The following is a 14,233-nucleotide window of genomic DNA, read 5'->3' on the forward strand; positions in this document are numbered from 1 at the left end:
TGGCAATGTTTCTAGGAAGAAACATGGCTGAGGTTGAAGAGGTTGCTGCCTGTGTTCTCCTCAAGGATTTTGATGGATTCCTGTTTCACGTTGAGGTCTTTCATTCATTTTGCATCTATTTTTGAGTGTGGTGTAAGGAAATGGTCCAGTTTCATTCTTCGGCATGTGGCTGTCCAATTTTCCCAATACCATTTGTTGAAGAGACTGTCTTTTTTCCATTGGACATTCTTTCCTGCTTTGTCAAAGATTAGTTGACCATAGAGTTGAGGGTCCCTTTCTGGACTCTTTATTCTGTTCCATTGATCTATGTGCCTGTTTTTGTGCCAGTACCATACTTTCTTGATGATGATAGCTTTGTAATAGAGCTTGAAGTCTGGAATGGTGATGTCGCCAACTTTGGTTTTCTCTTTCAATATTCTTCTGGCTATTTGGGGTCTTTTCTGGTTCCATATAAATTTTAGGATTATTTGTTCAATTTCTTTGAAAAAAATTGATGGTATTTTGATCGGGATTGCATGAAATGTGTAGATTTCTTTAGGTAACATAGACATTTTCACAATATTTGTTCTTCCAATCCATGAGCATGGAATGTTTTTCCATTTCTTTGTGTCTTCCTCAATTTCTTGCATGAGTACTTTATAGTTTTCTGAGTACAGATTCTTTGCCAGTTTGGTTAGGTTTATTCCTAAGTAACTTATGATTTGGGGTGCAATTGTAAATGGGATTCACTGCTTAATTTATCTTTCTTCTGTCTTGCTGTTGGCATATAGAAATGCAATTGATTTCTGTGCATTGATTTTTATATCCTGACACTTTACTGAATTCCTATATGAGTTTTAGCACTTTTGCAGTGTAGTCTTTGGTTTTCCACATAAAGTATCATATCATCTGCAAAGAGTGAGAGTTTGACTTCTTCTTTGCCATTTCGGATGCATTTAATTTCTTTTTGTTGTCTGATTGCCAAGGCTAGGACTTCTAGTACTATGTTGAATAGCAGTGGTGATAGTGGACATCCCTGCCGTGTTCCTGACCTTAGGGGAAAAGCTCTGTTTTTCCTCATTGAGAATGGTATTCACAGTGGGTTTTTCATAGATGGCTTTGATGATATTGAGGTATGTACCCTCTATCCCTATACTGTGAAGAGTTCTGATCAAGAAAGCATGCTGTATTTTGTCAAATGCTTTTTCAGCATCTATTAAGAGTTTCATAGAGTTCTTGTTCTTTCTTTTACTAATGTATTGTATCACATTGATCGATTTGCGGATGTTGAACCAATCTTGCAGCCCAGGAATAAATCCCACTTGGTTGTGGCGATTTGTCCTTTTAATGTACTGTTGGATTCTATTGGCTAGTATTTTGATGAGAATTTTTGTGCTTGTGTTCATCAAGGATATTGGTCTGTAATTCTCATTTTTTTAAAATAAACATATATTTTTATCCCCAGGGGTACAGGTCTGCGAATCGCCAGGTTTACACACTTCACAGCACTCACCATAGCACATACCCTCCCCAGTGTCCATAATCCCACCCCCCTCCCAACCCCCCTCCCCCCATCAACCCTCAGTTTGTTTGTGAGATTAAGAGTCACTTATGGTTTGTCTCCCTCCCAATCCCATCTTGTTTCATTTATTCTTCTCCTACCCCCTTAACCCCCCATGTTGCATCTCCTCTCCCTCATATCAGGGAGATCATATGATAGTTGTCTTTCTCCGATTGACTTATTTCGCTAAGCATGATACCCTCTAGTTCCATCCACGTCGTCGCAAATGGCAAGATTTCATTTCTTTTGATGGCTGCATAGTATTCCATTGTGTATATATACCACAACTTCTTTATCCATTCGTCTGTAGATGGACATCTAGGTTCTTTCCATAGTTTGGCTATTGTAGACATTGCTGCTATAAACATTCGGGTGCACATGCCCCTTCGGATCACTACGTTTGTATCTTTAGGGTAAATACCCAGCAGTGCAAATGCTGGGTCATAGGGTAGTTCTATTTTCAACATTTTGAGGAACCTCCATGCTGTTTTCCAGAGTGGTTGCACCAGCTTGCATTCCCACCAACAGTGTAGGAGGGTTCCCCTTTCTCCGCATCCTCGCCAGCATCTGTCATTTCCTGACTTGTTAATTTTAGCCATTCTGACTGGTGTGAGGTGATATCTCATTGTGGATTTGATTTGTATTTCCCTGATGCCGAGTGATGTGGAGCACTTTTTCATGTGTCTGTTGGCCATCTGGATGTCTTCTTTGCAGAAATGTCCTTTCATGTCCTCTGCCCATTTCTTGATTGGATTATTTGTTCTTTGGGTGTTGAGTTTGCTAAGTTCTTTATAGATTTTGGACACTAGCCCTTTAATGATATGTCATTTGCAAATATCTTCTCCCATTCTGTCAGTTGTCTTTTGGTTTTGTTCACTGTTTCCTTTGCTGTGAAAAAGCTTTTGATCTTGATAAAATCCCAATAGTTCATTTTTGCCCTTGCTTCCCTTGCCTTTGGTGATGTTCCTAGGAAGATGTTGCTGCGGCTGAGGTCGAAGAGGTTGCTGCCTGTGTTCTCCTCAAGGATTTTGATGGATTCCTTTCTCACATTGAGATCCTTCATCCATTTTGAGTCTATTTTTGTGTGTGGTGTAAGGAAATGATCCAATTTCATTTTTCTGCATGTGGCTGTCCAATTTTCCCAACACCATTTATTGAAGAGGCTGTCTTTTTTCCATTGGACATTCTTTCCTGCTCTGTCGAAGATGAGTTGACCATAGAGTTGAGGGTCTATTTCTGGGCTCTCTATTCTGTTCCATTGATCTATGTGTCTGTTTTTGTGCCAGTACCATGCTGTCTTGATGATGACAGCTTTGTAATAGAGCTTGAAGTCCGGAATTGTGATGCCACCAACTTTGGCTTTCTTTTTCAATATTCCTTTGGCTATTCAAGGTCTTTTCTGGTTCCATATAAATTTTAGGATTATTTGTTCCATTTCTTTGAAAAAAATGGATGGTACTTTGATAGGAATCGCATTAAATGTGTAGATTGCTTTAGGTAGCATAGACATTTTCACAATATTTATTCTTCCAATCCAGGAGCATGGAACATTTTTCCATTTCTTTGTGTCTTCCTCAATTTCTTTCATGAGTACTTTATAGTTTTCTGTGTATAGATTCTTAGACTCTTTGGTTAGGTTTATTCCTAGGTATCTTATAGTTTTGGGTGCAATTGTAAATGGGATGGACTCCTTAATTTATCTTTCTTCTGTCTTGTTGTTGGTATAGAGAAATGCAACTGATTTCTGTGCATTGATTTTATATCCTGACACTTTACTGAATTCCTGTACAAGTTCTAGCAGTTTTGGAGTGGAGTCTTTTGGGTTTTCCACATATAGTATCATATCATCTGCAAAGAGTGATAGTTTGACTTCTTCATTGCCGATTTGGATGCCTTTAATTTCCTTTTGTTGTCTGATTGCTGAGGCTAGGACTTCTAGTACTATGTTGAATAGCAGTGGTGATAACGGACATCCCTGCCGTGTTCCTGACCTTAGCGGAAAAGCTTTCAGTTTTTCTCCATTGAGAATGATATTTGCGGTGGGTTTTTCATAGATGGCTTTGATAATATTGAGGTATGTGCCGTCCATCCCTACACTTTGAAGAGTTTTGATCAGGAAGGGATGCTGTACTTTGTCAAATGCTTTTTCAGCATCTATGGAGAGTATCATATGGTTCTTGTTCTTTCTTTTATTAATGTGTTGTATCACATTGATTGATTTGCGGATGTTGAACCAGCCTTGCAGCCCTGGAATAAATCCCACTTGGTCGTGGTGAAAAATCCTTTTAATGTACTGTTGAATCCTATTGGCTAGTATTTTGGCGAGAATTTTTGCATCTGTGTTCATCAAGGATATTGGTCTGTAGTTCTCTTTTTTGATGGGATCCTTGTCTGGTTTTGGGATCAAGGTGATGCTGGCCTCATAAAATGAGTTTGGAAGTTTTCCTTCTATTTCTATTTTTTGGAACAGTTTCAGGAGACTAGGAATTAGTTCTTCTTTAAATGTTTGGTAGAATTCCCCCGGGAAGCCGTCTGGCCCTGGGCTTTTGTTTGTTTGGAGATTTTTGATGACTGTTTCAATCTCCTTACTGGTTATGGGTCTGTTGAGGCTTTCCATTTCTTCCTGGTTCAGTTGTGGTAGTTTATAAGTCTCTAGGAATGCATCCATTTCTTCCAGATTGTCAAATTTGTTGGTGTAGAGTTGCTTATAGTATGTTCTTATAATTGTCTGTATTTCTTTGGTGTTCGTTGTGATCTCTCCTCTTTCATTCATGATTTTATTTATTTGGGTCCTTTCTCTTTTCTTTTTGATAAGTCTGGCCAGGGGTTTATCAATCTTATTAATTCTTTCAAAGAACCAGCTCCTAGTATCGTTGATTTGTTCTATTGTTTTTTTGGTTTCTATTTCATCGATTTCTGCTCTGATCTTTATGATTTCTCTTCTCCTGCTGGGTTTAGGGTTTCTTTCTTGTTCTTTCTCCAGCTCCTTTAGGTGTAGGGTTAGGTTGTGTACCTGAGACCTTTCTTGTTTCTTGAGAAAGGCTTGTACTGCTAAATATTTTCCTCTCAGGACTGCCTTTGTTGTGTCCCACAGATTCTGAACCGTTGTGTTTTCATTATCATTTGTTTCCATGAATTTTTTCAATTCTTCTTTAATTTCCTGGTTGACCCATTCATTCTTTAGAAGGATGCTGTTTAGTCTCCATGTATTTGGGTTCTTTCCAAATTTCCTCTTGTGATTGAGTTCTAGCTTCAGAGCATTGTGGTCTGAAAATATGCAGGGAATGATCCCAATCTTCTGATACCGGTTGAGACCTGATTTAGGACCAAGAATGTGATCTATTCTGGAGAATGTTCCATGTGCACTAGAGAAGAATGTGTATTCTGTTGCTTTGGGATGAAATGTTCTGAATATATCTGTGATGTCCATCTGGTCCAGTGTGTCATTTAAGGCCTTGATTTCCTTGTTGATCTTTTGCTTGGATGATCTGTCCATTTCAGTGAGGGGAGTGTTAAAATCCCCTACTATTATTGTATTCTTGTCGATGTGTTTCTTTGATTTTGTTATTAATTGGTTTATATAGTTGGCTGCTCCCACGTTAGGGGCATAGATATTTAAAATTGTTAGATCTTCTTGTTGGACAGTTCCTTTGAGTATGATATAGTGTCCTTCCTCATCTCTTATTGTAGTCTTTGGCTTAAAATCTAATTGATCTGATATAAGGATTGCCACTCCTGCTTTCTTCTGATGTCCATTAGCATGGTAAATTCTTTTCCACCCCCTCACTTTAAACCTGGAGGTGTCTTCGGGTTTAAGATGAGTTTCTTGTAGGCAACATATAGATGGGTTTTGTTTTTTTATCCATTCTGATACCCTGTGTCTTTTGATTGGGGCATTTAGCCCATTAACATTCAGGGTAAGTATTGAGAGATATGAATTTAGTGCCATTGTATTGCCTGTAAGGTGACTGTTATTGTATATTGTCTCTGTTTCTTTCTGATCTCCTACTTTTAGGGTCTCTCTTTGCTTAGAGGACCCCTTTCAGTATTTCCTGTAGAGCTGGTTTGGTATTTGCAAATTCTTTCAGTTTTTGTTTGTCCTGGAAGCTTTTAATCTCTCCTTCTATTTTCAATGATAGCCTAGCTGGATATAGTATTCTTGGCTGCATGTTTTTCTCATTTAGTACTCTGAATATATCATGCCAGCTCTTTCTGGCCTGCCAGGTCTCTGTGGATAAGTCTGCTGCCAATCTAATATTTTTACCATTGTACGTTACAGACTTCTTTTCCCAGGCTGCTTTCAGGATCTTTTCTTTGTCACTAAGACTTGTAAATTTCACTATTAGGTGACGGGATGTGGACCTATTCTTATTGATTTTGAGGGGGGTTCTCTGAACCTCCTGGATTTTGATGCTTGTTCCCTTTGCCATATTGGGGAAATTCTCTCCAATAATTCTCTCCAACATACCTTCTGGCTCCCCTCTCTGTTTCCTCTTCTTCTGGAATCCCAATTATTCTAATGTTGTTTCGTCTTATGGTGTCACTTATCTCTCGAATTCTCCCCTCGTGGTCCAGTAGCTGTTTGTCCCTCTTTTGCTCAGCTTCTTTATTCTGTGTCATTTGGTCTTCTATATCGCTAATTCTTTCTTCTGCCTCATTTTTCCTAGCAGTGAGAGCCTCCATTTTTGATTGCACCTCATTAATAGCTTTTTTTATTTCAACTTGGTTCGATTTTAGTTCTTTTATTTCTCCAGAAAGGTTTTTATATCTCCCGAGAGGGTTGCTTTAATATCTTCCATGCCTTTTTCAAGCCCAGCTAGAACCTTGAGAATCGTCATTCTGAACTCTAGATCTGACATATTACCAATGTCTGTATTGATTAGGTCCCTAGCCTTTGGTACTGCTTCTTGTTCTTTTTTTTGTTGTGAATTTTTCCGCCTTGTCATTTTGTCCAGATAAGAGTATATGAAGGAGCAAGTAATATACTAAAAGGGTGGCAACAACCCCAGGAAAATATGCTTTAGCCAAATCAGAAGAGATCCCAAATCATGAGGGGGGCGCAAGGGGATAAAAAGGGGTTCAGAAAGAAAAAAAAAAAGAAACTATTAAAAAAAGAAAGCCGATAACAAATATAAAAAGAAAAAAAATATATATTAGATAAACTATTTAAAAAATGTTAAAAAAGAAAACGGTAAAAGTTAAAAAAAATTAGCAGAAGAAGAGAAAAAAAAATTGAAAAAGAGAAAAATTAAATTAACTGCAAGGCTAATGAATCATGGGGAGAAAGCCATGAGTTCCATGCTTTGCTTTCTTCTCCTCTGGAATTCCGCAGCTCTCCTTGGTATTGAAACTGCACTCCTTGGTAGGTGAACTTGGTCCTGGCTGGGTTTCCCGTTGATCTTCTGGGGGAGGGGCCTGTTGTAGTGATTCTCAAGCGTCTTTGCCCCAGGCGGAGTTGCACCGCCCTTACCCGGGCCCGGCTGAGTAATCCGCTCGGGTTTGCTGGGTTTGCTTTCGGGAGTTTTTGTTCCCTGAGTGCTTTCCGTAGAGTTCTGGAAGACGGGAATGAAGATGGCGGCCTCCCTGTCTCCGGCCCGGAGGAGCCGAGAGCCCGGGGCCCCACTCCTCAGTTCGCTCTCAGAGAACAGCGCCCAATTACTCCCGTCACCCTGGCCTCCGGCCGCTCGCGAGCTGACCGAGCCTGCGACCGGTTCAAGGTAACCCCAAGTTTAGAGCTTACTCCTCGGCTCTGTCTCTGTAGCCGGCTTCCCTGTTCTAATACCAGTAAGCTCTGCGACACTCAGACACCCCCGACCCTTCTGTGACCCTGTGGGACCTGAGGCCGCGCTGACCCCACCTGGGCTTCACCCCAGTTAAGCCTCTGGAGTGATGTCCCTCAGCGGAATAGACTTTTAAAAGTCCTGATTTTGTGCTCCGCTGCTCCCGCGGCTCGCCGGAAGCCGGCCCCTCCCCCCGCCGTCTATCTTCCAGTCGCTTTGGATTCACTTCTCCGCCAGTCCTACCTTTCAGATAGTGGTTGATTTTCTGTTTCTAGAATTGCTGTTCTTCTTCAATCTCCCGTTGGATTTGTAGGTGTTTGCAATCTTTAGATAAGCTATTTAGCTGATCTCCCGCTACCTGAAATAGTCTCAACCTGCTACTTCTCTGCCATCTTGACTCCTCCCCCTGTAATTCTCATTTTTGATGGGGTCTTTGTCTGGTTTTGGGATCAAGGTATGCTGGCCTCATAAAATGAGTTTGGAAGTTTTCCTTCCATTTCTATATTTTGCAACAGTTTCAGGAGAATAGGTATTAATTCTTCTTTAAATGTTTGGTAAAATTACCCTGGGAAGCTCTCTGGCCCTGGACTCTTGTTTGTTGGGAGATTTTTGATGACTGCTTCAATCTCCTTACTGGTTATGGGTCTGTTCAAGTTTTCTATTTCTTCCTGTCTCAGTTTAGGTAGTTTATATGTCTGTAGGAATGCATCCATTTCTTCCAGTTTGTCAATGTTGTTGGTGTATAGTTGCTCATAATATGCCCTTATAATTGTTTGTATTTCTTTGGTGTTGGTTGTGATCTCTCCTCTTTCATTCATGATTTTATTAATTTGGGTCCTTCCTCTTTTCTTTTTGATAAGTCTGGCCAGGGGTTTGTCAATGTTATTAATTCTTTCAAAGAACAAGCTCCTCCTTATGTTGATTTGTTCTACCCTTCTTTTGGTTTCTATTCCATTGATTTCTGTTCTGATCTTTATTTTTTCTCTCCTCCTGATGGGTAGGCTTTCTTTGCTGTTCTTTCTCCAGCTCCTTTAGGTGTAAGTTTAGTTTGTATACTTGAGATCTTTCTTGTTTCTTGAGAAAGTCTTCTGTCGCTGTATACTTTCCTCTCAGGACTGCCTTTGCTGTGTCCCACAGATTTTGAAAAGTTGTGTTTTCATTTTCCATTGTTTCCATGAATTTTTTCAATTCTTCTTTAATTTACTGGTTGACCCATTCATTTTTTAGTAGGATGCTCTTTAGCCTCCTTGTATTTGAGTTCTTTGCAACTTTCCTCTTGTGGTTGAGTTCTAGTTTCAAACCATTGTGGTCTCAAAATATGCAGGGAATGATCCCAATATTTTGATACTGTTTGAGACCTGATTTGTGACCTAGGATGTGATCTATTCTGGAGAATGTTCCATGTGCTTAGAGAAGAATGTGTATTCTCTTGCTTTGGGATGGAATGTTCTGAATATATCTGTGATGTCTATCTGATCCAGTATATCATTTAAGACCTTCATTTCCTTGTTGATGTTTTGCTTGGATGATGTGTCCATTTCAGTGAGGGCGTGTTAAAGTCCCCTACTATTATTGTATTATTGTCAATGTGTTTCATTGATTTTGTTTTTAATTGGTTTATATAACTGCCTGCTCCCTTGTTAGGGTCATAAATATTTAAAATTGTTAAATCTTCTTTTTGGACAGACCCTTTAAGTATGATTTAGTGTCTTCCTCATCTCTTATTATAGTCTTTGGCTTAAAACCTAATTTATCTGATATAAGGATTGCCACCGAGCTTTCTTTTGATGTCCATTAGCATAGCAAATGGTTTTCCACCTCCTCACTTTAAATCTGGAGGTTTCTTTAGGTCTAAAATTAGTTTCTTGCAGACAGCATATCAATGGGTCTTGTTTTTTATCCATTCTAATACCCTGCGTCTTTTGATTGGAGCATTTAGCCCATTGACATTCAGGGTAACTATTGAAAGATAAGAATTTAGTGCCATTGTATTGCCTGTAAGGTGACTGTTCCTGCATATTGTCTCTGTTCCTTTCTGGTCTACTACTTTTAGGCTCTCTCTTTGCTTAGAGGATCCCTTTCAATATTTCCTGAAGGGCTGGTTTGGTGTTTGCAAATTCCTTTAGTTTTTGTTTGTCCTGGAAGATTTTTATCTCTCCTTCTATTTTCAATGACAGCCTAGCTGGACATAGTATTCTTGCTGCATATTTTTCTTGTTTAGGGCTTTGAATATGTCATGCCAGTCCTTTCTGCCAGGTCTCTGTGGATAGGTTTGTTGCCAATCTAATATTTCTACCATTGTATGTTACAAACCTCTTGTCTCGAGTTGCTTTCAGAATTTTCTTTTTCTCACTGAGACTTGTAAGTTTTACTATTAGATGACATGATGTGGACCTATTTTTATTGATTTTGAGGGGGATTCTCTGTGCCTCCTGGATTTTGATGTTTGTTCCTTTTACCATATTAGGGAAATACTCTACTATAATTCACTGCCATATACCTTCTGCCGCCTCTCTCTTTCTTCTTCTTTTGGATTCCCAATTATTCTAATATTGTTTTGTCTTATGGTATCACTTATCTTTTAAAATCTCCCCTCCTGGTCTAGTAGTTGTTTGTCTCTCTTTTGCTCAGTTTCTTTATTCTCCGTCATTTGGTTGTCTCTATCAGTAATTCTCTCTTCTGCCTCATTTATCCTAGCAGTGAGAGCCTCCATTTTTTATTGCTCCTCATTAGTAGCTTTTAAAATATCAACTTGGTTAGATTTTAGTTCTTTTATTTCTCCAGGGAGGGATTTTATTTCTCCAGAAAGGGTTTTCTAATATCTTCCATACCTTTTTTGAGCCCAGCTAGCATCTTGAGAATCTTGTTCTGAACTCTAGTTCTGGCATATTACCAATGTCTGTATTGATTAGGTCCCTCGCCATCAGTACTGCCTATTGTTCTTTTTTTTAATGGTGAGTTTTTCAGCCTTGTCACTTTATCCAGATAAGAATATATGAATGAGAGAATAAAATACTGAAAGGGTGACAAGGACCCCAGAAAAATGTATGCTAAACAAAACAGAAGAGGTAAAAAAAACAGGAGGAGAAGAAAGGGGGAAAAGTAATTAAAAAAAAATATATATATTTATATATCAGACTGGTGAATAGAACACAGCCACCCACTTGATTTTGGGGTTATTTTGGTCTCTTAGAAGAAACTTCCTCTCAAAATTTTAAAGAAAGAAAAACTTATATATATATATATAAATAAGGGTAAACACAATGAAGGGATGGAATATGACTGTAAAGATGAAAGTTTTAAGAAAATTCTAAAAAAGGAATTGATAAGTTGGTCAGAAAAAGAAAAAAAAGAGGAGGGAATGTGTTTGAGGTTGGAGACCAGAACAAAGACATGTGCTAGATTAGGGTATATTTTGATCTATTAGAAGAAATTGTAACTCAAAAGTTTTTAGAAAAAAAAAAAACCCTAGATGTATACAAAAAATAAAGTTAAATACAATGAAGGGATACAATAGGACTATAACAATGAAGGTTTAAAAGATTTTTTTAAAGAAAGGTATTGTTAAGATTAACTAGTTAAAAAATATTAAAAGAGGAAAGAGGAAAAGTTTAAAAAATAGAATAAGAAAGAAAAGAAAATTTTTAAAAAATTAACTTTGCAAGACTAAAGGATCATGGGGGGAAAGCCATGAATTCTATGCATTGCTTTTTCCTAGCTCTGGAATTCTGCTGTTCTCTTTGATTGGTGAGCTTGTTCTTGGCTGGATGTTCTTGCTGATCTTCTGGGAGAGGGGCCTGTTGTAGTGATTCTCAAATGTCTTTGCCTGGGACGGAATTGTGTGGCCCTAGCCAGGGGCTGGGCTAAGGCTCACTCTCAGGAGCTTTTGTTCCCTGAACGCTTTTGGTAGAGCTTTGGAGGAATGAAAATGGTGGCCTCCCAATCTCTGGCTGGAGGAGCCAAGAGCTCAGGGCCACACTCCTCAGTGTGCCCTTGGAGAAAAGCGCTCAATCATTCCCATCTCCCTGCTCTCTGGCCACGCTCTGAGCTCACCTGGCCTGTGACTGAGCGTTTCTGTCTCTGGTGCACAGCCCTGTTTGGAGTCTCCAAACCCAGCAGATTCCTGCCATATTGCTCATCCCAGAGGAGGAAGGTGAGCGTTCCTGGATCTTCCACTTGTGGGGTCCCTCCTCAAAGAACAGTGGCCCGACTGTGCCTTGGATCATCGTTTAAGGTAATCCCAAACTGAGAGCTCACTCCTCGGCTCTGTCTCTGTCAGGAAGTCAGCTTCCCCGCTCTGATACTTGGGCGCTCTGCCACACTCAGACACCCCCAATCTTTCTGTGACCCTATGGAACCTGAGACCACTCTGTCCCCGTGAGGGTTCCACCACCAATTAGCCCCTGGAGTGATATCCCTCAGTGAAGCAGACTTCTAAAAGTTCAGATTTTGTGGTTGGCTGCTCCACTGCTTGCCGGGATTGGCCCTTCCTCCCTGCGGTCTATTTTCCCATTGCTTGGGATTCACTTCTCCACACATCCTACCTTTCAGAAAGTGGTCAATTTTCTGTTCCTAGAATTGCTGGTCTTCTTCTCTCCTGTCTCCTGTTGAGTTTGTAGGTGTTCAGAATGGTTTGATACCTATCTAGCTGTACTCCTGGGATCTGATGTCATTTCAGTCTGCTACTCCTCCGCCATCTTGCCTCTCCCTCCAAATACCCCTTATTTGATCAGTAGTCGTAATGAAAACAATGTAAACAAAAATGTAAGCTCCAAAGAGTCTAAAAATATATTTTTTAAAGATTTTATTTATTTATTTGACAGACAGAGATCACAAGTAGGCAGAGAGGCAGGCAGAGAGAGAGAGGAGGAAGCAGGCTCCCTGCCGAGCAGAGAGCCCGATGTGGGGCTCGATCCCAGGACTCTGGGATCATGACCCGAGCCGAAGGCAGGGGCTTTAACCCACTGAGCCACCCAGGTGCCCCTAAAAATATTTTGAAAGGGGGAAAAGTGGAGCAGGAGTTGATTTAGTGGTCACTGAGAATGCCCAGTGTTTTCACTAAAAATATGAACTCAGCCATTTAAAAAGTGGCTCATAGGTTTGTTTATGTTTCTCACCTAAGTTTCTATGACTGGCAGATAGGGCAGGAAACTCAAATGTCCTGCAAATCATGGCTAATAAGGGAAATGCATACTGTGGCTTGAGGTTAAGTGTGGCTCCTGAGCTCACATACCATTTATGACCTTTCCCCATCCAGGCAGAGGGGACTCCTGGCCCCATGGCAATTTCTTATTTACCTGTGGCAGGGTCCTCTGGGTCACTTATTTTTGTGGACAGAACCCGGGTCTGTCACTTCCACCACTGGTTCCCTAGACAAAAGCCTCACCCAGGAAATGAATTCTGAATCACAAATCAAACACTTTCAGAGCAAAGAAGGCTCCACACCACAAAAAGAGTTTTGATACTTTTGTTGCCAGACAGATAGTTGTGGGAAGTAGTTTTTGAAACAGATGTTAAGATCCACGGCTTTTTGCCAACATAGACTGATGTCTTTGTACACATTTTAGCATGAGGTGCTACACCTCCAACACTGTTAAGATGGAGACACATTATTCTCTTTATTTGGCTTGTTAAACCACAGTTCCCCTTTGAGACCCAAATTATTCAAACATAGTGAAATTTCAGGATTGGTAGCTGCCTGGTAAATATAGTTATTGTAGCAATGCAAATCACAGAATTTAGAATAGAAGAAATTCATGCTTAGGATTGGCATATTACTATAATTTTGCTTTCAAAATAAATACAGCTTGTCTGTGTGTGTGTGTGTGTGTGTGTGTGTGTGTGTGTGTGTGTGTATTTGTGTGGCTATGAGGTCCTGGATCAAACTTATTCAGATCGGTACTTTATCTTAACGAAAAATTATATTTATTACTAGAGAAATTATAAAGTTAAAATTTTTTTTAAAGATTTATTTATTTTAGAGAGAAAGAGAGAGAGAGAGAGAGTGTGAGAGAGTGTGCACAAGCACGGGGAGGGGCAGAAGGAGAGGGAGAGAGAGAGGGAGAGAAGCAGACTCCCTGTGGAGAAGAGAGCCTGATGTGGGGCTCCATCTCATGACCCTGTGATCATGATCTGAGCTGAAATCAAGAGTCGGGTGCTTAATTGACTGAGTCCCAGGTGCCCCTAGGGCAACTATATTTTATTATTATTACTATTATTTTTAAAGATTTTATTTATTTGTTTGAGATAGAGAGAGTGAGTGATAGAGCAAGAGCAGGGGAGCAGAGGGAGAGGGAGAAGACAATTCGCTGCTGAGCCAGGAGCCCAATGTAGGGCTGGATCCCAGGACCCTGGGATCATGATCGGAGCCAAAGGCAGATGCTTAACCAACTGAGACACCCAGGTGCCCCTCTTTTATTATTATTTTTAAATATTTAAACATTAAATATTTTTAAATATTTTATTTTTAAATAATCTCTACACCCAACACGGGACTTGAACTTACATCCCTGAGATGAAGAGTTTTGTGCTTTGTTGACTGAGCCAGCTGGGCACCCCTACAACAATTCTATTTTATGAGTACTATTGCAGCATACAGTATAATTTATACTCAAACTGCTTCCCAAAGATACCTGAAGGAACTCATATTAATCACCACGCATCGCAAATTCTACTATGGTGATTACTTTGTGCTAACCACTGTTCTCTATATATTTATTTATTTTTGTATATAGTTCCATTATATAACTTTCTAGCTGTGTCAACATTTTATTATATACATTAACTCATTTAACCATTCATCCCCATTTTACAAATAGGGAAACTGAGGCATAGGGGAGCTAATTACCCCAAGGTCACACAGCTGGTGGAAGGCAGAGCCAGGATCTATACCCAGGTGGGCTATCTTCCGAGC

This window comes from Lutra lutra, chromosome 13 (assembly GCF_902655055.1).
Source record: "Lutra lutra chromosome 13, mLutLut1.2, whole genome shotgun sequence".
NCBI lineage: Eukaryota > Metazoa > Chordata > Mammalia > Carnivora > Mustelidae > Lutra > Lutra lutra.